The sequence below is a fragment of the Marmota flaviventris genome, chromosome 1 (assembly GCF_047511675.1).
Source record: "Marmota flaviventris isolate mMarFla1 chromosome 1, mMarFla1.hap1, whole genome shotgun sequence".
Taxonomy (NCBI): Eukaryota; Metazoa; Chordata; class Mammalia; order Rodentia; family Sciuridae; genus Marmota; species Marmota flaviventris.
The window spans coordinates 102,083,047-102,110,519 of NC_092498.1; the positions used below are offsets into that span (position 1 = coordinate 102,083,047).

Here is a 27,473-nt window from a genome sequence, read left to right on the forward strand (position 1 = left end):
GTCTTCAACAACCTTCTATGGTTCCCCATAGGCCTGAAGACAAAGTCTAATACCTCAGCAAGGCCCTAAAGATACAGTTTTAGTTGTCATGGTTTCTCCTCCTCCCCCCAATTTTTTCTCTGCTCCTACAAAGGAATCCTCCTCCACGCTCTGTCAACCTCTTCCTGCCTATGCTTAGTCTCAACCAAAGATTTAACAAAATCTTTTCCACCTGGTGAAAATATAATGACTTTTCTTCCGGGATTCTTTATTTCTGAAGTATTATAAAGAAGGCCCACCCTATGGCCCACTGCCCTGCTCCTGAAGCCTCCTACTTGTCACCTGCCTGGCCCATGTCCTGTTTTTTTTTTTTTTTTGGTCTCACCTTCTTGGAGTGTCCACTCCACATATTCATCCTTGTGTGCTACTCTCAATCCCCTAACATGACATGTGATGTTTACACTCTGGCCCTGGCCTCCCAGTTGCCATGCGTACCCCTGTCCTAGCAACACAGATGCAGCCTAGGACACAGCCTATACTTATATACCTTCAACTTTCTCTCTTACAAAGGGATGGGGTCAGACTGGGTCATCACTCCATGCTTCCCATCCAGCTTCCCAAGCAGCTCTCCTGCAACTCTTCCAGGTCAGCTCTCTGCTGGGCAGCATCTCTACCTCCTGCTTGGATCTTCCTCCCCTTCTTTACAAGCTCCTTTCATTGCTACACATGCTTTACTTCTAAGTTCATGCTTCTGCATTAACAGTGATGTGACCCCTCAAGAGGCCAAAGCTGTGGACACCATGTCACCTCAGCCAACTACACGCCAGGCGCTACTGCTACTGCTGGTGCTACTGTGGCAACCACCACAGACCATGAACTCTGGTCTCAAAATGTCCTACAATTCAAAGTATCCAAGCCAGTCCAGTCCCTGAGCAGTCAAGGGCTTTCCCTAAATATTGTATTTCACATGCCTAATGTGTCTGTGGAATTCAAACTCTGGTTAAGCTTGGCATTTCTGTGCAAAAACAGGTTATCTTGAGTGGGTCACTGGGTCTCTCTATGCTTTGGTCCCCTGATCTATAAAATGAAAATACTAATAGTATCTGTCTCAAAGGTGGGTGGGAGGAATAAATGAGATAAATCATGTAAAATGGCTAAAACTGGGTCTCATGACACTATTCTTATTATTGAGTACTTGCCTATTAGAGAGCCTCTGGCTATGGACAGAAGACTCACAAGGCAATTTGTATGAATAAGGGATGACTCCTGACCCTCTGAGACATTTTGAGAGATACGTTATGCATTGTGCCCAATAATTCACGCTCTTACCCTTGACCCTCTTTTTCTAAGAATTTAACATCAGTAATGTTTTTTACACTTGATATCACCAGTTTAGCATCTACCATGATTAGTTTTCCAAGGACAGTAGCTGACCTACTTCAAAGATGATGGTAATCCACCAAGAGGGGTCCGTGTTCCTCTAGAGGTAGCCAGAATGCACAGGAAGAGCCTGAGCTGCATATCCTCCCAGCAAGCAAGGAAATCTCAAAGATCTGAAGGGTCGTGTTGGAAGGATACATGAGCCAATTTCAAGGAGCTTCCACCAGGATATAATCCATACATCAAAAACCATAAAAAGTCAAGAGTGGACTGAATCACAAAGTACATTTAAAGTCCATGAGTTCATAAAACAAAAATCCAAGGGACAGCTTTGGCAAGAGTACAATTTTTTCTAAAAATTCATTAGTAAACTGATAGGAACCATAATTCTATAAGAGTCAAGGTCCTAAATGAGAATTCTAAATAATAAATGAAGAAGGTAAAACAGAATGAGAAAAATTACAATCTTGTGATATATGATAAAAACAATGAGTTGGCAACATTCCTCTACAGCTAAGCGCCAGGTGAAATGCTGATAGGAAACCTGCTGATGGACTGACCCAGAACAACCTCAGAAGGTCTGTGATGGCCAGATGCCAAACACTAACTGGGAGATATTCTGCCTCTAAACACGGGCCTAAAATCTATTTAAACCTAAAGGCTTAACCACCAACTGGTAGGAAAGATGAGGGGAAGAAAAACATGGTCACCAAAACCACAAACACACAACAACCAATCAACCCAGATTCTGATAAATTATACTAGACAAAGTCACAAATTGCTTTGACAAATATGTGGCATGGGATAAGAGAAATTAATCTAAGTTAAGAGTCTTAGAGACCCAGTGACCAACTTCAGTATTTAGAGCTTACTCAGATGCTCATGTGAGGGAGGAAAAAAAAAGAAAACAAGCACAAAAAGACATTTTTTTTTAAAAAGAGAGAATGAGAGAGAGAATTTTTTAATGTTTATTTTTTTAGTTTTCGGCAGACACAACATCTTTGTTTGTATGTGGTGCTGAGGATCGAACCAGGGCCGCATGCATGCCAGGTGAACGCGCTACCGCTTGAGCCGCATCCCTAGCCCACAAAAAGACATTTTTGAGACAATCAGGAATAAGCGAACACAGACTAGGTATCAGATGATTTTAAGGAATTATAAACTTTTAAGCTATGATAATTACATCAAATTTAAGTTCTTATTTTTACTAAAGTACTTATGAGTGAAATTATATGACATTTGGGATTTGTTCTATCAAAAACAAAACCAACAAATGTCTGGGAGAAGGGAGAAAGATGAAGCAGGAACCATAACATGTTGCTAAGTGATGAAGCAGGTCGAAAGTTTCGTAGGCGTTCGTTAGCTATTCCCTCCTTTTTTGAAAATATGAAGAATTTGTCTTGGCTATACATGTAGGAGTAGAACTGCTGGGTCAAAAGTGTATACCTGTCCAACTTTAAGTGATAATACCAGACTGTTTTCCAAGGGACTGCCCCAACTCACCTTCACCTGCAATGTAATGCTGCAAACCCACAGGAGCCCTGCTTCATACTGTCAGAATTTGTAAATCCTTGCCAATTATAAAATATAAAACAGTATCTCGTATAGCCTTCCTTCCTACCCCCCACCCCCAATAATGGAGACTGAACCCAGTGGTGCTCTACCACTTAGCTACATCCCCAATCCTTTTTATTGTTTTTACTTATTTTGAGACAGGGTCTTGCTAAGTTGCCCAAACTGTCCTCAAACTTGGAATTCTCCTACCTCAGCCTTCTGAACAGTAGCGGTAGCGGTAACATGTGCCACTTTGCAGCCTTCTGAACAGTAGCAGTAACATGTGCCACTAGCCTGGCTCTCAGTATAGTCTTTTTTTTTTTTTTTTTTTTAGTTGTAGATGGACACAATACCTTTATTTTATTTACTTTTATGTGGTGCTGAGGATCAAACCCAGTGCCTCACAAATTCTAGACAAGCACTCTACCACTGAGCCACAACCCCAGCCCCTCAGTATAGTCTTAACTCACTTTTATCTGCTTACTCATGATGCTCCTTCATATGCTTATTGGCTATATCTGTGAAATTCCGTTCATGTCATTTGTGGTTTTACTTGTAATTCCTTTTTTTGTGAGTGCTCTTTATATATTTTGGTAAGAATTCTTCATTGGTTTAATAGTTTGTTAAGACCTTCTCCTGCTTTGCAAGTTGTCATTACACTTTAAGATATCTAAACACGAGCTCTTTGTTTTAATATAATCAAACGCACCAATTTTTTCTTTCACATCAACACTTTCATATCCTCACAACTCCTTCCTTCCTCAAGAACTAAAAGGGAGTTGTACCCATTTTCTACCAAGAATATGTTCTCATAATTTTTCCTTCTCTATTTATTATGAGTCATTACCCCCTTTTCTTTCTTCTCTTGACCAGATTTACCAGAAGTTTGTCTATTTAATATTAATATTTGTTTTGTCCAAAGAATCAATTTCTGTCTTTGTTGACCTTCTGTATTGTGCCCTTGTCTCTGAATTGCCTCTGCTAGGCTGCTGCACTCTGAACAGGCCCTCAACTTATATAGGCAACATTCCAGGGACCAGGGTCCAGGAGATTATCTGCTATAGGTCAGTCAGGGAAACTCACACTATTAAAAATTTATTATAGAAAGCATATTTTGAAAATTTGCTTTTAGTTTTATAGTAACTGCTTAAAACCCCAGCCCTATATCTTAGTCTTTAATCAATATTCTTTTCTTATTCAAAATCAGAAACATTAATACCAGCTTTACTAATTCAACTCCCAAAAAGCCAAACTGAGAAATAAAGCCAGGGAAAACTACTACCACTCAAGCTTTTGAAACCCCCAGTAGCACAATTTCTCAAAAACATCTTTCTCTAAAGTAGGGAAGGTACAAGTGCTTTTAGCCCAGCATCAGACAGGGGTCAAAGAAGGGAGGCAGGGTAAGGCAGCGTTGCAAAAGAATCCAAACACCTTCATGGTCTCAAAGTCTCTAGCTCGGGCCATGGCACAACTGTTCCCAAAAATCCATCAACTCTATAATGGGATCCATCAATTCAACCACAATTTACAACTCAGACCTGTAAATCCCTCCTTCAAATCAGTTTCACAGACTGGCCTCACCTAGTCCTGATCTAGACCCTCACCCCAACTTTAGTCCCAATCCATACCTCTACACCTAGTCCTAATCCAGACCACTACCCTCGGTACAACAAAAGGATTAGAATAATAAGACTATAAATTATAAACTATTGGAGGATGTATGCCTCAGAACAGTGTTTTGTATAAAATCTCCCTGTGGATTAGAACTGAACAAAGTGGAGTGAACACCTGCAGATGCACAGCACAGAGAAAAGAGCAAGTTGTTTTGTGAAACCACCTGTATGTGTTACCTGGGAGCCTTGTCATATGCATTTCTCACCATGACTGCAGGTTGCAGTCAAAGTCTGAAAGTCACTGGCCGTGAAAACTCATCACACAGCACTACAGTTTCTCCTGCACCACAGAAGGGGCAAGGAGGAGGCAAGGAGGATGTCACATGGTCAGAGACCATCTAGTATCTAGTGAAGAAATGAACAAACAACAATTACAAGCACTGCTCAAAGAGTGAATACCTCAAAAATTCATTTGCAGGAAAATGGATGGAACTGGACTATATCATGTTAAGCAAAATATGCTAGACTCAGAAAATCAAGTGTCATATGTTTGCCTAGCACATGTAAGGCACTGGGTTTAATCCTCAGCACCATATAAAAATAAAAATAAAACAAAGGTATTGTGTCCATCTACAATTTTAAAAAAATGAATGGAAGGAAGGGTACAAAACTCTTTCTTACAGAAGAGCACCAACTTAAAATGTAGGAAGAATTAGGGAAATAGGAAATCGCTGCTATACTATCACAGTAATAACATTGAATGAATCTGAGAGCAATGGAGTTTAAGGGGAAACAGGGTATTTGCATAACCTTTAAGTATCTACCCAAAGATATTTATCAGTTACTGGGCAGTTTTAACACATGCTCATAAATTCCTTGAAAATTTTCCATCCTCCTAGGAGGTGGATTAACTTCATGCCCTGGCATGAGACTGGACATAATGACTCCAGTGAAGAAAGAAGAAAATAGGAATACATCAAGTGATGGTGCAGGAACCTGTAGACAGGCCTTGGTCACATGATCCAGGCTAACTTGTACTAACGTGTGTTGACATCATGCACCCTATGTGAAGTGTTAAGAGGGGCATGCTCTTCTTCTGTGTAATTAATAAGACTGGAGTTGGTCAATTAGATTTCAGTCCTGGATACTGAGTCACAGTTCCAAGCAGAAAGATTTAGCATCACTTTTAACTCAAGATTACTGTATTTACTCTTTTCCTCCTTTGCCTCCCATATTTCCCCAGTCCCACCAATTCTGAAAAGCAAATAGAAAGGCTTTTTCTCTCTGCATAACTCCCCGCTGGCTGCCATTGTTCATGGCACTTGACATAGCAAGTGCTGGCAATGTCTTTCCGTTTGCTTTATCTAGAAGGTGGTTATTTCTGCTCCTGCTGTTTTTGGGGGCGAAATTGTTAGCGATCTTCCAACAGGGCGTTCCATAAATAACCAACTTCTATTTTCACAATAGTTAGTGTGTGGAGGGTGTTGGTTTCTTTTACTCATAGTAGAGCAATGATGGGTTTTAAGCCTAAATTACTTCAATATGGAATAGTGAGATGGTCTTTTGTTTCCTTGGGAATATCAAATCCTGGAAGGAATTTCAGTACCTACAGTTACCTAATCTGTAGAGCTTAAAATAAGCTTTACACTGTTCAATTTTGCTTACCACAGCAATAGCACCAATCTATTCTGTCTGAAATATGGGTGCATGAGGAGTGAAAGCAACCTGCCCAAGGCCTTGCCATGCCCCACTCATTCTGCCTAGGCACTGCCTTGGGCTGCACCCATCAATGCCAAAGAGAAACCTCCTCTGCCCATGCTGGGATCCCAGGGTCCCAGGATAGGGTTCTGCAGCCAGTTGGCCCATCAAAGATTGCCCCACCTGCCATCCATAAGCACTAGCCCAACACCTGCCAGGTTCCTGCACTACTGCAGATGCCAGGGGCACATGAGGAAATAAAGTAGAACTCACAAACTCACAGTCAATTGAAAGCCACAAAGTGGCACCTCAAAACCCCTGGTTGCTATAGTGACAACATGGGACCCAGCTCTCTACAAACCCACTGTGACTGTAGGTTCATGCCTCCATTTCCATACCTGTAAAATGGGGTTGTATGAGTGCCAGTCCCAAAACTGCTACTGGGTTAATGAGTACGTAGATACAAAGTTCTCAGAACAGCATCTGACTTAAGAGTGTCAGCTGCCATCATCTCTGTTCACATCCAAATAATAATCTTATCAATGTGGATTACCAATATTATTAATATTATTATGATCCAAAGAAGAGGCTGTCATACCACGTGATATCAGTACAGGACTTTCTAAATCAGAACTCAGAATTTAATCACAAAGTGATCATAAGTCACTGTAGGGTTGAAATGGAGTAACATTATTTGATTGTTTTTAAAAAGTCACTGTACAATTGACATGTGGAGAGTGGGCAGCAGAATGCTAAAGATTGTGGATCTGGAGGGTGTCTGGGGGCACCAGTCTATAGAAATGGTACAAGCCTGAGGGTTTAAGAATGTATGTCGGGTATGGGATGTACACCTGGGAAACAAGTGACAGAACCAAGGACTCTAGAAACCAAGTGTGGGTGATGGCAGGAACTAGACTCAAGTTTACCTTGACTTGCCCATCTGCTCCTGTCTCAGCTCATTTGTCCTCTTGCCTTCAAGTCTCTATCAAAACTGAACTTCCTTCTTAACTAAAAGAGAGAGTGGGGCAGGGATTTTTCCCTTTTCTTTACAGCTCCTTCTCACTCAACATCATGACATTAAATATCACATTTTATTCAAAACATAGAGAGCAGTCATTTTTTCACTGGTTCATTTTACACTAACCAATACAGCCACATGGGATTATTTATAATTGTCATGCAAGCCCCATATGAGATTACAATCTTCTAGAAAAGAGAACAAAATACATCTAGCACAGTTTGCAACATACCTTGCATACAACTGGGACAGTCAATATAAAAAACAGAACTTACAAAATAAGAGCAATAAAACTGCATACTAATTTTCTAGAAGACATTCTGTTTGTTTCCTTTAACAGGATTCCTAGGACATTATTAAACAAGTTAAAAGTAAACCAAACTCTGAGTTTTGTTTCTAATTTACAAAAACATCTCTGGAATTCTAAGGACTGGATGCTGTTTAATTCAATGTCCTCAACTGTCCTGGTAAGGATCTGGAGCCTGGCTTCTGTTCAAGACAGTGTTGAGGAGGCTGGGGTTGTGGCTCAGCAGTAGAGTGCTCTTGCAAGGCCTTGGGTTCAATCCTGAGCACCACATAAAAATAAATAAAGGTATCATGTCCAACTACATCTAAAAAAATATTAAAAAAAAAAAAAAAAAAAAAGACAGTGGTGAAGAGTCTCTACCACAACTCAAGGCCCAGTCATGTTCTCCTACAAGGTATCAACCTTAAGGTCAGTCTTCTTTATGAATACCAGCCTCCTCTCATTATACCTTGAAATGCTTGTGTTTGTAAATAAAACTGTGCAGCTGAAATGCAAGAATATAATCTATGGTATTTTATTCAAGTGACATCCCAGTGCACTCATCTGAGAGCAACACACTTAGATACATCTCAGCTTGATGAAAAGCTATCACAAAATGAGACAAGCACTTTTTCTATAAAAAGAAAATCTACCGTGTTGAGAACAATGTTTGTGGAATAAGGAAGGCTCAGGTCAGTGTCTGCAGGTACAGGATTCCAACCACTATTTTCACCTTCTCACCTCACTGCCTTGTTATATCACCTATTCCCAGACCCACCAAAAGAGGTAAAGCAGCTCCTTTGTAACCCACCACCACCTTTTATCTGGGAAGTCACTCATATAAAACAACTTTTGCTCTCCCCACCCACATGCCCCAGATCTGGGGAAAGTACATGTAAAGAACAGAAAACTGTCACGAATGGAATAAACTGCCCAATCCCTAAAGATCTTTGTACAGATATAGCACTGTTTGAGTCAGCTTTTTCACCACTGTGACCAAAGGATAAGAACAGTTTTTAGAGGAGTTGGAGTTTTAGGGGGCTCATGGTTTAGAAGTCTCGGTCCATAGATGGCTAACTCCATTGCTCTGGGCCTGAAGTGAGGCACAACACTGTGCCAAAAGGGTGTGGAGGAGGATAACAGCTCAGGACATGACAATAAGGAAGCTGAGAGAAAGAGAGACAGACTAAGCCCCACTCACTGGGGACTAAATATATACCCCAAAGGCACACTCCCAGCGACCCACTTCCTCCAGCCACACCCTACCTGCCTATAGTTACTACCCAGTTAATCCCTATCAGCAGATTAATAGGAATAACCCAATCATTTCACTTCTAAATCCCCTAGAATTGTCTCACACATGAGCTTTTGAGGAGCACCTAATATCTAAACCATAACAGGTACTGACAAATAGTCACAAGATGCTAAACAAAAGAATGTTTAAAAATGCATCTTTCTGTGGTGTGAACATTGTGGAGTGTACTCATACAAACCTAGATGGTAAAACCTACAATATATCTAAGCCATACCGCTTATTGGTCTTAAGCTACAAAACTATACTATAGGCAACTATAACAGTGGTATTTGTATATCTTAACATATCTAAACATAGAAAAGGTACAGTAAAAAGACAGTACAAAAGATTTAGAGTGGTACACCTCTCTAGGGCACTCACCCTGAATGCAGCTTGCAGACTGGAAGTTGCTCTGGTGAGTACGTGAGTGAGTGGTGAGTGAATGTGCAGGCCTAGGATGTTACTAGACTATATAAACACTGTACACTTAGGCTACATCGTTTATTAATTTTTTCTTCAATAATAAATTAACTTTGGTTTACTGTAACTTTATAAAATTAATTTTTTATAAAAACTTTTTGACTCTTATAATAACGTTTAGCTTAAAACACAAACACATTATACAGATCTCCAAAAGTAATGTAATATTGTATATTAGTATCCTTATTCAGTAGCCTTTTATCTGTTTTTAAGTATTTAAATTTTCTTTTTATATTTTGAATTTTTTTTTTTGTTAAAAACTATGACACAAACACACACATTAGCCTAATCCTATATAAGGTCAGGATGATGATCGTTATAACTGTCTTCTACTTCCACCATCTTGTCCCAATGAAAGGTCTTCAGAATAGACCTTCCTATATCCCATTTCCTATGGTAACAACATCTTCTTTGGGAATTCCTCCTGAAAGATGTCCCTGAGGCTCTTCTTGAGGTGGCACTCTTTTCAGAAATATGTCCATAGGAGTTTGCCTGGTTTCTTTTCAGCATCATAGATTTGCTATAAGCAGATAATAAACCATCAACATTCTTCTCTAGTAATGAAAACCTTTGGGTGTTGGGGCCATGTTTTCAAATAGCAGCTTGTTGAAGTCTGCAAAAGCTTCTGCTAAACCCTCCTCTATGAATTTTCTTAGAGGTTCTTCTTTTTCTTCTCCTGTACTTTCCTTTTCCCTTGCCTCTTCTTCAGCCATACATTCACTATGTGTTAGGAATTTTTCAGCCTTATTATAATCTTATAAGACCATCATCATTATGCAGGATATAACTATAGATTTGCAAAAAGAAAATGCCAACAAACTCAGGAATTTGCTATTCAATGGAATCTTAGGGTTAATCCTTTTTTGTAAAGAGAAAAATTACTTTGACAGAATCCTAATTTTGAACATTTGTAGAAACACAGTTTGGCTTCGATTACTAAGCATTCCTAATACTAATGCTGAGTCCTGTGGGCCTGTGAAGGGTTCCTGCTCCCACCTCTAGCAGTCCTGTACATCAATATCCCTTTGTCTCTAAGATCATCATGCTCTTCATACACTCATAACTCACCCTTCCCTAAAATCAAACAAAAGGATTCACAACTCTTCTTAAATCATCCTCTGTTCAGGCCTGCACTACCTTTTTCCTTATTTTTTCCAACTAAAGATCCTGAGTCATGTTCTCCTCACCCTACCTTCCACCACACCTCTCTGCTCATCACTAGGGACTTCCAAGCCTCAAATCCAAACCTGTCTTCTTATAACTTCTGTCCAGCTGATACTGCTAAAACATCTGATATCAATGCCCTTACCCCTGGACTTCCCGGGCTTTCCTTCTCTCCCAACCACCACATGCACTGCCACCTGGTTGCTTTTGACCAACCTTTCCTGCTGCCCTGCAAGCTCCAAAGAACATAAAATCCCTGTGACTTGCACAAATAACCCTGAGCCCTACAGTAGCTTCCTGATGTATATCTTTCCTGGTCCATTATCCACTCTGCCTACTACCTGCTAACTTCCTAAAGAACCAAAACACAACAGTCTTGAGTTATAGACCACTGGTGTTTCTACTTTCTAAAGTCAAAACTCCAATTCTTTAGCATGTATCTGGGTCTTCACAGTGTGCAAATGAAAGTATGGTTCCTTTCATTCTCTTCCCCCAGGAATACAGAAATGTTAACATTACTTTAATGCCATCATTTATTTGCACAGGTTATTCCTTCTGGCTGGGTGCTTTTCCCTTCTCAATCTGTTAACTTCCAATACCATCTTCTTTGGAAAGTCTCTAAAGGTTTCTCCACACTGACTGCTTCTTGGAAGGGTGAAGGGGTGATTGTGTATATCCCCACAGGTGTGCACAATGGAAGGTGTATCTGGCCAGATTAACACAACACAAACAGGCATATATGCAGCTGGGAACTAGGTTCAGCAGCTCTGAGTTGTTGTGAAGTCCCATGAAGCAATGCATTCCCTAATGAGAAAATGAAAAGCCATGGCAAAGAGTTATTTAAAAAAAAAAAGGGGGGGGGGGTTAAAGAAATACACATCTCAAGAGTTCCAAATAAAAGAAAAGAGGAGGCAGCACCACTTAGTGCTTAAGGGCATAGACTTTTGTCAAAATCCCTGCTTGGCTACTATCTAGCAGTACAATGTTGGACTAGTTATCTCTAGCTCTAAGCCTCTGTCTGCTCATCAGTAATGGGGGAAACAGCATCTCCACTACAGAAGCTATACAGAGCTCATGTGTGCTCGACATTCTACACACTTGCCTAAGACAATTTCAGTACAATTTTTCTAAAATTGAAACACAAGGCTAAGCTATTCAAGTCCAAGTGGATGTCCTGGCCCATCCTTCTCTTGCTCAGCAAGATGTGGTCATATTCTCACAATGACAAAAGAGGATTTCCCTGAGACCATTTTGGGGTCTTGGGTAAAATATTGCTGTTTTCATCACCTGAGATAACAGCTCAACATGGAAAGGATGGCCACCCTCAAGAGCAGCAAATGCAACCACTGATGACAAGGCACCATGGGAGCACTCGAGTCAGCCAGCTTAAATCTCTGCAAACAGTACTTTTCCATTCTCATTAGTTACATGCTGCCAGGGAATTTTAGCGCTGCAGAATGAAGACAGGCTGGAGAAACAGTCCTACTATTTATAAAGTCTCAGTGTTAGCCAATTTGATCCTCTTCTGCATGTAAATGGGCTAAGATCCTCCAGACAAGCCTGTTTTGATAGGGCTGGATATCTGCCTAGGATACCCAAAGACCCAGGCCATAGGCCATTCAACTGGAGTCCTTCCAACATGTAGGATGTAACTGTGTATTTTGTTGTCTTGATTTCTATTTGACATCCAGGTAACAGACAGATTGTCTAACTCGCTACATACCCACCAGTCACTTTTTATTGCCTCCCTTAAATGTATTTCAGAGGAAGATCTTTAACAAATGTATAATTAGTAATCCTTATACAGTTACCTTTTTTAATGATAGAACTGCATACTCCATCAAACATAATTGCATGATTTAACTAAAACTCACGGGGTGGGAGGAAGTAAATAAGCAATATCTTAGAATTCCGACCTGGTTTCTGGCAATATTCATCAAATTCATTTGAGAAATCTTTGTAGTAAATTATACAGTTTTTCAATAAGTACAGCCTCAATGAAACAAATGCTATAAAGTCAAATTTGACAAAAGAGCATTTGCTTAGGCTGCAGAGGAAAAGCAATTAGTTCTTGGCTTAAAAAAAAAGCCTTTAACAACGAAGAGTATTTCATTTCCTGGAGCAGGCCTAGTATAAGCAGAACTGAAAGTCCATCAGGAAGTGTTGACATGGGACAGTCCAGGCATGTTCAACAGCTGTGACCTTCACTTACCAAAGCCAAATATCTCCAGATGAAGACATTAAAAATGCTTCTTTAAATGATATTTGTCATCTTCTATGGTTTGAATGTGTCCCCTTCAAAATTCAGGTATTGAAACAATGTGATGGTATAAGAGGTGATTAGGCCATCATGGCTCCTCCTTCATGAATGGGATTAAGGCCCTTATAAAAGAGGCACCTCCCAGCATTTGGCCTTCTTGCTTTTCCATCCCTTTCACTATGCAAGGACACAGTTTTCCTCCCCTTCAGACAATGAAGCAACAAGGAGCCATCCTGGAGGCAGAGAGAAGCCCTCACCAACACCCAACTTGCCAGCACCTTGATCTTGGACTTTCAAAATTGAGAAAATGATTTACGTATAAATTATCCAGTTTCAGGTATTGTTATAACCATAGATCCTTGGTGATGTCAAGTTCATACCACGGACCACCCATACATAATAGCAGTGCAAGGGGATGAAGAAGGACAGGCCACCAGCAAGGTGTATCTTTGCCTCAGCACACAGGACTACATGTAAGATTCACCACAACTGTAGGGGACTGTCATCTCCACAAAACAGGTTCCTAGAGAGGCTAAAGAAACAGTCAAAGGTTGTGAACTCTGGGTAACTGAGCTAAATCCTGCCCTCACCCATATTCTCCAAGATGCAAGAAGTCTACCAGGTCCTTGCCTGCACCTAGCAGACTCAGGGACTGAAGACGGAGTCAGATCCTTAACACTCGCTGCCACACTGTGGTCATTCTGTGATATGTTCATGTGACCTCCAGATTCTACTATCCTTACACTTAATAGGTTTCTCTCCTTTTCCTTATTGTACTCCTGCCAGTCCTTTTAGGAGTCTAACAGGCAGAAGCTAATGTTAATTCCTGGTTTACAGCAACACAATGAACATGAGCATCAGCAAAGCCTCTGGGAGCCATGGGCTGCCTTTCCATCAGTCTTCCCACAGGCACTCCCCAGGACAGATGACCCTGCCTGCCCCAAGAGAGACATGGAGAGGGACCGATGACCTGACCAAAGGCTCTTCAGAGAGTCCCAGAACATTTGCCAGAGGCACTTGAGAAAGAGTGGGTGTGATGTAATTCCACCTTAAGTTTAATTCACAGGTGATGATTCCACTTCCTAATGCTGTGGCTCTGAGAAGACTCTTGGCTTCCCTGATTCCAGAACTGTAGTCAAACCACAGGGGACAGTAACATCAGAGAGAAATTAGACTCTGCTGACACGTGGGAACTGTCTCCACAGTAAAATCTAGTCTAAGCTGACTGACAGATTCCTGAGTCCCCCCATTATGCATAAGCCTAGCCACATGGACCCATCCTGACCAGAAGCCCTGTTCTGGCTAAGGCAGGAACCAGACACAGACTGCCTACCACCTTCACTGTCCCATCCTTATTCCAAAAGAACAGATGTAGAGAAAAATGATCTGTAGGTCTTTCTCCTCAAGGATATGCTCACTTTTTTCAGGATATCAAGAGAAACACAGTGAAGTCATAACTCAGTGCTGACCTGGGGCAATGGGGAGAATGGTAGGATCCTTCACAGAGAAGATCCTTTAGATTTGCAGGATATGAGGACAACCAAGGTATAGGGCCAAACACAAAGAAAAGCCACAGATGTGCAGTTTCATGCTCTGGAAGTGAATAAGTTTTCCAAGGGAGGAGATTACAGCAAGGAGAAAGACAAGGGCTGATTACAGACATATCTCCAGAACACCCACATTTAAGGGGTGGAAAGAAGATAAGCCCAAGAGGCTGAAAGACTAATCACTGGGAGGAAAAGAACCAGAAAAGCACAGAAACCAAACACACTTATTTCAAGGAAGAGCAGTCAACAGCATCAAATGTGGAGATCAAGAAACTTGAAAACTTAAAGAAAGGTCACTCACTCTTGCCCCAAGAAACATTCCACAGTGTGAGAGAGCCAGATTTTTTTTTTAAATTTTTTTAGCTGTAGATGGACATAATACCTTTATTTATTTTTATGTGGTGCTGAGGATTGAACCCAGTGCCTCACACACACAAGGCGCGCGCTCTACCACTGAGCCACAACCCCAGCCCGAGGGCCAGATTTTAACTTAAAAAGACAAAAATCAAACTGCTAACACAAGAGTAAGAGACAAGGACTGGGCTGAACCACGGACAAAGAAGGAAGACACAGGATAAAGTAAAAGGGAATAACTTGCTTGAGGAGAGGTGTGGGATAAGGAAGGATTACCCTTCAAAAATATAGATGACAAAAGGAAATTGGGGGGGGGGGGACATTTGGTGATACCAGCCTGTAATCTGAGCAACTTGAGAGGCTGAGACAGGGGGATTGCAAGTTCAAGGCCAGGCTCAGCAACTCAGCAAGACCCTGTCTCAAAACAAAAAATTAAAAAAAAAAAAGGGGGGGTTGGGGATATAGCTCAGTAATATTACACGCGCATACACGCACACATGCGCACGTGCACACACACAAACACACACAGAGTTCAGTGATTAGGAACTAAAGGTGTAGCTCAGTGGTAGTCCTAGGTTCAATCCGTAGCATCAAAAAACAAAAGTTCAGGAAAGAAGGACAGTCATTTCAATAAATGATACTGGCCCAACTGAACATCCTTATACAGAGATGAACTTTAAGCCACACCATGCACCATACACTAAAAATAATTCAAAATCTGAGACTATAAAACTTCTCATAGAAAAAATGAAGGAAATATTTGTGACTTTGTATTAGGCAAAGATTTCCTAAATACAACACCAAAAAATGTGATCCATAAAAGAACAAATTGATATTTTGAATGACATCAAAAGACTTGTTGTTCAAAAGGCAATTTGGGGCTGGGGGGTGTAGCTTCGTGGTAAAGTATATGTTTAATGTGCACAAGGCCCTGAGTTTGATCCCTAACACCACCAAAAACAGAGGCAATGTTAAGAGAATGAAAAGACAACCCAAAGACAGGAGGAAATATTTGCAAATTATATATCTAATAAAGTATTCATATCTAGAATATACAGAGAACTCTCAAAACTTAGAAAGAAAATGAACAACCCAATTTTTAAAAATAGACAAAAGATTTGAACAGACACATCACCAAAGAAGGTATAAAGAACTGCACTATCATTGCTTATTAGAGAAATGCAAATTCAAACCACAATGAAATACCACTGTGCACCTATGAGAATGTCTAAAGTTAAAAAGACTTAAACATCAAATGCGATTAGGATGAGAAGCCACTGAAACCCTAAAATGCTGGTGGGTGGTGGCATATGCCCTGGGCAGAGCCTCCCCTCCTAGGTTATTCACAAAGAAATGAAGCATCCATCCACACAGATTTGTACACAAATGTTCCTTCACAGCTTTGTAACAACCAACAGACAAGTGGATAGAGAACAACAAGAACAAGCCAATAAAAATAAATCACTGAGCAAGGGTGTGGCTCAGTGGTAGAGCTTGCCTAGCATGCGTGAGGCACTGGGTTTGATCATCAGCACCACATAAAAAATAAAATAAAGGTATTGTGTTCACCTACAACTAAAAAATAAATGTTTAAAAAAATGAATCACTGTTATATATAACATGGTTGAATCTCAAAATAATTATCCTGAAAGAAACCAAACCCAAGAAAAGTATATACTTTGAAGAAATATTTGTACACTCATATTCATAGCAGCATTATTCATAGCAACTGAAAGATGGAAGCACCCAATATCCATCAATGGATAAATGGATAAACAAAACATAGTCTATCCATACAATAGAATATTATTCAGATTTAAAAGGAAAGAAAATTCTGATGCATGGATGAACCCTGAAGATATTACACAAGGCAAAATAAGCCAGTCACAAAAAGGCACTGTATGATTGAGTAATCAAATTCACACAGACAGAATGGGGACTGCTAGGGACTGGGCAGGGAAGTGAGGTGCTGTTTAGTGGGGACAGTTTGAATTTGGGAGGATGAAAGAATTCTGGAGATGGATGTTGGTGACAGTTGCACAACAATGTGAATGTACTTAATGCCATTGAATGGTACATTTAAAATTGGCTAAAATGGTAAATTTTATGTGCTATGTATCTTACCACCATTTTTTAAAACTAACTTTTTTAAAGGTGCATTCTTATGATTCTACCTCACAATTCTAGAATACATAAACTAATTTGTTGTGACAGAAAGCAAATAAATGGTAACCTAAGGATGAACATGAAGGAAGCCAGCCACAGAGGGAGCACATGGAGACTCTCGGGCAATGGTTTCTTATGCATGTATACACATCATAACTTACCTAATTATTATACTACAAAGACAGGCAACTTAGTATATAATACATAAGAAAATAAAACAGGCTAAATTGAAAAGAAGGTGGGCAAAGAGGAAGGACAGAAAGGGGAAAGGAAGTCAGAGCAGTATCTGTGACAGCTAACAGAGTCACCCCAAAAGAAAGAACACAAAAGTATGCACTGTGGATTTCAGCATAACATCTCTTTGTGCAGGAAAAGTATCTAAGGAGAAGGAGAAAAGGCCCAGGGGAGAGAAAGTATCACTGATGAGGAGAAAAATGCCTTTCCTGTACCATATGGATGACACAAAATTTTGAGTAGTATGGCTCAAAACTAAGTAAGAACCAGAGTGAGGGCAGACTCCCTGAGACAGGGGTAAGAAGGTTCCAAAGACAAAAAAGGCTCTATGACTAAGGTAAGAAGTCAAGACCAGGTATAGAGATGATAGAGGCACAGCACTCCACCAGGACAATGAAGACAGCCCCACACTGTCAAGACAGCTTGAAGGAGCTTCCTCCTGGGGTGGCACAAAACCCAGGAAGTCAACAAAAGAACAGGAGCCGGCTGCAGCCAGGCAAAGGCTCATAACGTTGCCTCTGTACCTCCTTCTCCTTAATGTTTTAGGGAGCAGACAAGCAAGGTTGTAATGTCACTCCTTTGCTATGAATGGTTTGATTAATATAATCGAGTCAGAAGGAGCAGGAAGGGCAGACAGAGAGACTGACCAGGCAGCAGAACTAGCCATTTGGCTGCCCTGTGGCTCCTCTAAGGGAGAACTCACATACAAACGGTTGATGTCTGAGGCCACGAATGCAGACTCACTGAACTCTTAAGTCCTTCATGTGCTGAATCCCACCACTTTTGCTGTTCTGGGCAGCTTTGAGAAAGAACCAGCTGTGGGGTTAAAGTGGCATTCCTTTCCCAGTCCAAGAACTCAATGACTATTATAGAGGCACAGCAAGGTTCTGCATAATAGTACAGACTGCTGGGAAGAAGTGATTTTTTTAAAAAAGCTCTATAGAACGAACCCCATGGTGGGCCCTGGGAAGATAAGCTCACTAAGTCACTATGAAGAATTTCCTTCTGGACTTTACTGTCCCTATAACTATAAATCTAACACCATGATAAGTGTTAAGATGGTGCTAAGACTGGCAAGGCCTCTGTGGCTCTGAACAGCAGCACACCTATCCAGCAAGGACATACCCAGGCAACATCTAACACCCACAAGACCATGTGCAAAAGGAAAGGCGGTGCGCAGGAGTATGAACACCCCAACACCAAGAGGCTGGGACTGCCAAACATCTTTAAATGTAGAGAACAAAACTCCCACCTCCAAAAATTTGCAAAGAGCACATGAATAAAATGTATTCTCCATCTCAGGTTTGGTCACATTACTGTTGATCAAATGAATTTGACTCCTTTCACCTGCTTCCTACCCAAGGCAAATAACCACTAAAACCAGCATTCTCCTCCAATGAGGTCTGCCACCACCTCTGCCCTCTCCTTCCAATTCTTTAGCCTCAGGTCACTGAGGCCTTAATAGGTCTTTCCTATTAAATCTCTGATGCAGAAACCTCCAGACTCACCTTCAATCTGTCCTATCCTCTTCTACAGCTACTCTTCTCAGCCACCTCCTACCCCTTATAGACCTCCCTCACCTTAGTACTGACCTTTGCTCTCCTCACTCCCTTCAGGGACATCTCACTGCCATGGCCACAACCACTTTTAAGATGATAACTCCCAACTCTAGCTCAAATATCTGTTTATTTCCCAGAACTTCAGAACCCACTGCCAACTGTCCACTGGAATCTTCCATTTATATCTCCAACCATCCTCTCCTAGCTGAAAACAGACACACATCTCCTATCTGCCTGAAGAACAAGGATACTAGGGACCAGGATTATCTTTCTATGTGTTCCTATATCCCTCAAGCCCTCCTTCCCATCACTGTCCATACCCCAACTCACATCTCTCCACCAGCCTGGGCCAGGATAGCCACCTCCTATAACAGGGACTTATAGGCTGCTTTGCTAAAAAGCACTGTTTTAGCCCTGCAATGTCCAATGGGGTAACTAAAAGCAGAATAAAAACTTGACATCTCTGCCTCCATTGTGTTACCAATCTCCTTTCTATCTTAAACTTTGGGTGAGATTCCTGCTCAACTCTGCACATAGAAATGTCAATCATTTAAGGAGTGTCTGTCTAAAAACTGGTAATACAAGATTGATTCGCCTTAAAATTTACCTACCTCTCTCATTTTCCTTTAAGGCTGAAGACACCAGATAGGAAATAACTAAGGTATTTTCAAGATTTGCAGGGACATCATAGTCAGAAAATTGTCAACTGTCCGGTTTTACAGCGTCCTGTTTCAGGTCACTGGAGTAGCAACTGTAAGTTCCCAGTCACTGTCCTAAACCTAAAGGAACTAACTCCATCCTGCCTTTCTGTTGTCCTTTTCTCTAAGTCATTCTCTCCTGCAGTCACCTTGGATTTTAAGAAAAGCAAGCCCTACAGGCAGATCACCCCTGAATGCCCCCACCCACCCAGTGGAAGCAATTACCCTATAAGAGAACTGAGGCTGTTTCCCCACTAAGTAGAAGCAATCATCTCGTGATGGGAACAAAATTGTCTCCTCAAGCAGTAACTTCTCCAGGACTTCACAGAATCAGACCTATCATCAATCTGACCAAATTTGATCAAGACCTTTTAACTATACATCTCTCTTGCCCCCTTCCCCAATTCCTCCCAAACCTGAAGCTCACGTCAATACCCCTAAAACAGGGCTGAGGATGTTTGGTTCCCTTTTGTCTTCCCAGTATGGCAATACTGAATATTAAATTCCTTTCCTACTTCACCATTACTCTTGCCATTTCGTTTTCTTTGGGGACAAGTGACCATACTGCCATACTATATGTACCTGGTATATTGAGAATCCCTGACATCAGCTCCCTGCTCCTGGCCTGGGATTCCAGCAACACTCCCAGCCATGCTCCCTGTAGCTAGCCTTTCCCCTCTCCTTCCCTCCCAATCCTTTTGGTGTATAATAAGTGTATAAGAGCATACATTTGTGTGTGTGCATGTGTGTGAGTGCATGTGTGAACACATGTGAGAGGTCTTATGTGAGAACACTGTGTAAGGGTGAGAGAGCTGTGAGAGCAATGTTGAGTGTGTCTGTATGTCCATCTTCTCAACAATGCAACATTGCACCCTTGAAACTAGAACACAATATCATGTAAACAATAATAAGAATCACTTCCGGGGGGGGGGGGGGGGGAGCTTTTGGAAACTAAGAATGATAGCAAAGAAAAAAACAAAACTTCATGTGAGGACTAGAATACACAGTTGAGGAAATCATGTATGGGTTTCCAGGAAAAAGAGCAAAAAAGTCAGAGACACAGAATATAAGAGGAAAAAGGGGAATAAAAGAACTAGTGAACCAATTCCATAATTACAGAAGATCTAGACAGAAAATAAAGGGAAGGAAATTACATGAATTTAAGGGAATCTATAAATTCAGAGATAAATGACAAGACTCGGTAGCTAAAAACTCAGCAAGCACCCAGTACATAGGATTAAATTAGAGCCAAACTCAGATAAAGCATAATGTACTTTTACAACACTGAATGCAGGAAGAAATAAGAGCTTATAGAGAGTAAAGAAGTACATATTATACCAAGAGCAAAATCAGAAATGTATCAGCTACCTAAGAGCCATGCAATAAGCCAGAAGAAAGCAGAGCAATGCAGGGAATATTTTCAACTTAATATTCAATTATCAGTGATGTATACATTCAGGCATGTGGCAGTGTGACCAGCTCACCCTAATTTGCCTGGAACCATCAGTCCCAGCTATGGTTTGAATATTGTTTGTCCCTTCCAAAACTCATGTTAAAATTTATTCCCCATTACGAAATTTAAAATTAAGAGGTAGGACAAAGTGATCAGGGTTCTGTCTATATGAATGACTACTCCATTCACGTGATTAATAGGTTAATGGGTTAATAGGTTATATTGAGAATGGGTCTGCTATAAAAGCCAGTTTGGGTAGGTCTCCATGTATTCCTTTTCACCTGAACCATCTCAGAACTCTGTCAACAAGAAGCTATCAACAGATGTGGACCCCTGACCTTGAATCAGAACTATAAACCCGAATAAACCTCTTTTCTTTATAACTTACCCAGAACTGCACCTATCCTAGACAAACCATTTGCTAAGAACTGACTTGGTTTTAAATTAAAACTCCCATGTCCCAAGAAGCCCTCTCTTCCAGGAAAATCAGAAAGATGAGTAGAACTAAATGAGGTCTCAAAAACTTTCTTTCTCATAGTTACTTTCTTATGAGGATACTAAAGGATGTTCTCAACCAAATGATTAAAGCAAACAAAGAATAAAGACCACAGCTTGCCTCACCCTCAATGGTGAGAGACTGAAAGCTTCCTCCCTGAAGACCCAGGAACAAGAAAAAGATGCCTGTGCTCACCTCTGCACCCCCTGGTTGGCCGGCTGTTCTTACCCAGCTGCAGCCCGCTGAGCTTGTCCCCGCCCAACATGTCGAGACCAAGAACAACCCTGAGTATGCGTCGTTCTTCTTCTTCAAGATCACCAGCGCCTCGTCAGCCATGATCTTCAGTGCCCTGGGTGCCACCTATTGCATGCCCAAGAGTGGCACCGGCATCGCAGCTGTGTAAGTCATGAAGCCAGAGAGGATCATGAAGTCCATCACCCTGTGTTCTTGGCTGGGATCTTTGCCATCTATGGCCTGGTGGTGGCAGTCCTCATTGCCAACTCCCTGAATGATGGTATGCACCTCTACAGGAGTTTACTCCAGCTGGGTGCAGGCCAGAGTGTGGGCCTCAGCGGCCTGGCAGCTGGCTTTGCCATTGGTATTGTGGGGGATGCTGGTGTTCAGGGCACTGCCCAGCAGCCCTGACTGTTTGTGGGCATGATCCTGATCCTAATCTTCACTGAGGTGCTTGTCCTCTAAGGTCTCATCATGGCCCTCATACTTTCCACAAAGTAGCCTCTCAAACTCACCAGCCACAGAACACGATGTAAAGATCACCCCCTCCTCATTCCAGAGCTAACAGGCTGACACAGATGCACTGGCAATGGCCCCTTCCGCCCTGTGCTGTGGACATTGGGCCCACTAATCTCCCATCCAGGCCCCACCAGTGAGAATGCCAGCCTCCATCCCTGCACACACACACACACACACACACTGCCCCAGAGTGCTCTGTGTAAAAGGATGAAGTAGAATTGTCAGTTGTGGAGCAACCCTTATCTCCCAACTATATAGTACCCTTTAGGTAGAGTGCTGCCTTGTGGGGTTCCCCTTGCCAAGACTCCTTGGATGGAACTGCCCCCTGTGCCCAGTGCCCAGGGTTGGAGGCAAAAGGTCAGCCACCAGGCCCTGGCTCCAAGCTGTGTACAATAAAGTTTTCGGATTTGGGGTGGGGGGGAAATCATGATGAGATACCAAGATTCCAGTTCATACTCACTAGAATAGCTATAATCAAAAAGATAGATAACGGGGCTGGTGCTGTAGCTCAGTGGCAGAGGGCTTGCCTCGCACATGTGAAAGGACTGAGTTCAATCCTCACCACCACATATAAACAAGTTAAAAAAAAAAAAAAAGGTTCATTGACAACTAAAAAATTTTTTTAAAAGGATAACAAGTGTTGGTGAGGATATGGAAGCATATCTCATAAAACACCACTCTAGCAGTTACTCAAAATGGCCCAGCAATTACACTCCAAAGAATATACCCAAAACAAATGAAAATATGCCTACATAAAAATATGTCTACATAAAAGCTTGTATACGAATATTTATAACACCATACTCCTAAGAGCCAATTCAAATGGTGAATAAATGAACAAAATTGGGAATATCCATACATCAAAAGATTATTCAACCAATAAAAGGAACAAAGCACAGGTATGTGCTACAGAATGGATAAACTCTAAAAACATTCTATTAAGTGAAGAAGTCAGACACAAAAGGCCACATATTATTACATTTATATGAAACCCAGAATTGGCAAATCTATAAAGGCAAAATAGATTGGTGATTGTGTAAGGTTGAAAAGTTTGGGAGGAAATATGTATGAAGTTTTTCTGGAGTAATAAAAATGTTCTGGAACTGGATAACAGTGTTAGTTGCACACTCTGTAAATACACTTAAAAACGCACAATTGTACATGATAAAGGGTAACCTTTAAGATATGTGAATTACATCTAAATTTAAAAACTGTGTGCATGCATCCACACTATACTGTCATTGGCTGCACAATTAGAAGGGACAGAGCAAATGTTTATTTTTACATATTTGTAATTCACTTGTCACATTGACCATGTATTTTCTAATATTAAAATTATCTAATAGCAAATGTAATTTTTTTTTTTTTAAATCAGGGGAAACTGAACAAGATACTATCAGGATCAAACTAGAATAATTTTCTTATTTTTCAAATTATCTAAAACCTGATCTTATTACTTTTATGATTAATTAAATAACTGCTTCCCTCTCATCCACCTATAACAAATATTGGGAAAGACACAATTCCTAAAAACAACACCAACATTAACTATCTACTAAGGCAACTCAGGGCACATGAGATTTGCATACAATTCTGTAGGCAAACTTTTTTTTAAAATATTTTTTAGTTGTTGATGTACCATTATTGTTTATTTATTTATATGTGGCTGAGAATCAAACCCAGTGCCTCACACATGCTAGGCAAGTGCTCTGCCACTGAGCTATAATCCCAGTGCCTAGGGGCTAACTTTTGGTAACTGATTTTAATGGAAGAAAAAAGAAAGCCACCAAAAATGGAATGATAGAACTTCTTACAAGGAATATTTAATGAATAAAAGCGATCATATTCTTCAAGTTAATATGCAGTTTTAACATGATATCCTCAACAGGTATAATATAGAACCTCATCAAGTTCCAGTGAAATTCACTTTAAAGAAATCAAGCAATATTGAAGAAGAGTCTTGAGCCTTTTTGTAGATAATGAAATGGTACATTTAGCCTACAACAATCAAGGAAGAAAATTTTCTAAAATCTTAATATAAATTAAATCACTGAAGACAAAATAGCAAACCAACTAGAAAAAGGAAAGCAGTGAATAAGAAAACATGGAACATTTTATTTGTAAAATTCTATAGAAGAGCAATATCCAGACATGAATGAGTTAACAAAATAGGAAATGCCAATATTTTTTAAATCAGATAGAAAATATAATCTTTCCTATAAATAAAGGAATGCAAATTAAGCTATAAAGTATCATCATAACTGTAAATTTAAAAACAAGGCTAGCAGGAAAGTGCATATGGCTCAGCAGGAAAGTGCATGCCTGGCATATATGTGGCCCTGGGATCAATCCCCAGTACCACGAAAAAAAAAATTTAAAAATAAAAATAAAAACATAGAATAGGGGGAAGGCGGGGAAAGAGGGGATGGGGACTGAAATAAAACTTCTTGCATGTATTATTTTATCAAAATGAACCCTAATACTATGTATAACTATAATGCGCTAATTTAAAAAAAATAAAAATCTTTCACCACTGACTACATCTGGGTTTTTAAGCTACCTGAGACTCTAAAACTATCTATGCCTCTATTTCCACAGAAGAAAACAGAACCAGATATCCCTCCTACACCCACTATCCAAAAAAAGGAAATGAATGAACCATGAAAATAAAGATGAAAAGGACTGAATGCTTTAACCTGGGAGTGAGGGTACAAAAACTTAAGTCATGTATTCAGGATTCAACTCCAGCCTACCCTGAATTTCACAAATATCATGAAATAAGGCTCCAAGTGAATTAACTGTATAGACTACACTATTCAGGTCCTTGCTACTATGCTTTTTTGCAAGATCCACATTAAGAGATTTTTGGTTTCCTCCATTGAAATATCTTTCAATGTCTTTAAAAACATATTTGACCCCCATCATAATTCTTTTCTATTATCACACATTTCAGGTGGCCCCTTGACAACAGACCCAAGAACAAGAATGGACCCAATTCTGCTCATTTCAAACTTTCCTTCCAAACTCCACCCCTCTAAGAAAATCCTTAACACAAATCTTGCATCCTCTCTTCTTCCCTTCTCCTGGCTCCCCAAGACCAGGAATTCACAAAGGCCAGCAAAGGCAACCCCAGTCTAGGAAACATTTCTGAGATTCTAGGGACTGGGTATGATCCCCTCCTCTACACTCATTATGTTAGACTGCAGCTGTCTGCCCAAGTCCCCCTAAACTGTCAGTCCCACAAGCATCTCCCACTATGTGTGCAAATCCTAAAACAAGACCTGACACATCACAGAAGGTACTCAACAAACACAAGGAATGGAAGGATGGAAGGGTATATCACATATGAAGAGAAGTCTTCTCTAAAAATTAGTATGATCTGCAAAAGGAAGAGGTCATTTCAAATCATCCTGAAATCCCTGATGCTGGAGATATGCTAATAAGTACTAACAATTTCCCATTCATCATGGATGTTGTGGAAAGCACTGAAAAGCTCCCAGTGCTGAGTGAGATGGCTGTAGACAACCTGCACCCTGCTGCTAAAAGTCAAGCAGTCTTTGAAGAGGCACTAAAGGCAGAAAGAAAGGAGTCCTTCACCAGCCATGTCACATGCAGGGTGGCCATACCTCAGCAAAAGTGATTGTAAAGGGGCAGAAACAAAGAAAGAGGGAAGTCTAGGAGCCAGGCCCTGACCTAGGGCCATGTGAGAGTTATCCACAGTTGAGATGAACAGGTGGTGACAGGACCGCGTCCAAGTGCCCAGCTCTATCAAAACAAAATCAGGGCTCAGACAATTCAGCTGTGCAAGCAGATGGTCCCTGAACACAGGTAGTCTCCCCAAGGAGATGTTTTATAGTATTATAGAAATATAACTCATGTAGGCCTATATTCAAACTCAGACACTTCACTATTCTGAGATAGGAATTATCAGGGACAGGTACACACATCTTTCATACACACATATAGAGAGAGAGTGTAAGGGAAATGTGTACTACCTATCTATTCTTAAAGACATTTTAGGTAATTCTATTAAGGAGCAAACTAATATTTTGCTTACAAACAACATTTTATGAACTGCTTTGAAATTTCATACAAAACACCTAATTTACAGGACTTTAGTTACAGTTCCTGAACAAATGTAACCATTATGCATGAAATTAGCATTTCACTATATAATTAGCCAGAACAAATGAACACATACAACTTGTACCTCTAAAATCCCCTAATGATCATGTCTCCAGAAAAATTCCTAAGTAAGAAAACACTGACCAATATATAACTTAAGTTCTCATGGAATAAAAAAAAAATCATAAAGCAGATTATTCCAACTTTTCAAATGTGAACAAAAACAGAAAATTATGAGGGAATACTGGGTGCCTCCAGGAGTGTAGGGACATGCAGGACAGCAGAGGGTACCCTCAACCACATCACTGGACAGAAGCATGCCTCAGGCATGTAAATAACTGTCCTTTGTCCTGTACTATCTTAAGGTGTACTTTCAGACATTCAGGGAGGTGGGAACCTATTCAAAATCCACCTGAGCCTGGAAACTAACTCGATTTTACATAAAAACCTAAACTATTTTTTGTGTGGCTTTATTATATTGCAAATTTTCCAGGAATATAACTATTGTGCAAATTTGTCTGATTCTGGCCATTAGTAAAATTTAGTCACGTTCCTCAAAAATTCATCACCAATGCAGGACTGCCTATGTTTTGAGTTGATCCAAACACTTCCAGGCTTCACATGTAGCATTTACTCACATCTGTCCATAATAGCAAATACCTTGTTAGGGAAGCCAGCATTTATATAATGAAAAAGTGGTTATAAATCCCTGATTTTTTTTAAGTATGTGTGTATACATGTATATTATCTGTTACTATAAAATAAGGTATAGGGGCTAGGATTGTGGCTCAGCAGTGGAGCGCTCGCCTAGCACAGACGGGACCCAGGTTCAATCCTCAGCACCACATAAAAATAAAGGCATTGTGTTGTATCCATCTACACCTAAAAAATAAAATTTCTTTAAAAAGTAAAATAAAATAAAATAAGGTATAAGTTATGTCATCTATTTTCAGTTCAGGATAGGAAAGAAGGACACTATAAAATATCTGTTATAAAAATTGAGCACTGCCAGGAACAATGGCATATACCTATAACCCCAGCAATTCAGGAGGCTGAGGCAGGAGGATCAAAAGTTTGAAACCAGTCTTAGCAACTTAGTGAGGCCCTAAGCAACTTAGTGAAATCCTATCTTAAAAATAAAAAAGTGCTGGTAAAGAGCCTCTGATTTCAATCTCAAGCACAAAAAAAAAATAAAAATAAAAATGGAGGATTGGTCTGGGGGCAGTCAAGACAGTGGAGTTTAGGAAGTTTTTACATTTCAAATAAACAGAAACTTGGAGCTCTTCAGTACAATCACTTCTCTGGAGATGAAGTGTTACAGGTCTGAAAAGTAAAACAAGACCCAAGGACAAGTAGAACACT

General features: G+C 40.4%; 1 protein-coding gene and 1 pseudogene across 1 annotated transcript in view; one reads left to right on the forward strand and one right to left on the reverse strand.

Annotated features, from left to right (window-relative positions):
• The window catches only part of Nudcd3 (NudC domain containing 3), a 108,208-nt gene that overhangs the window by 43,394 nt on the left and 37,341 nt on the right, over window positions 1–27,473 (reverse strand). The window lies entirely within an intron of this gene.
• LOC114095161 (V-type proton ATPase 16 kDa proteolipid subunit c-like) lies at window positions 21,415–21,968 on the forward strand (annotated as a pseudogene).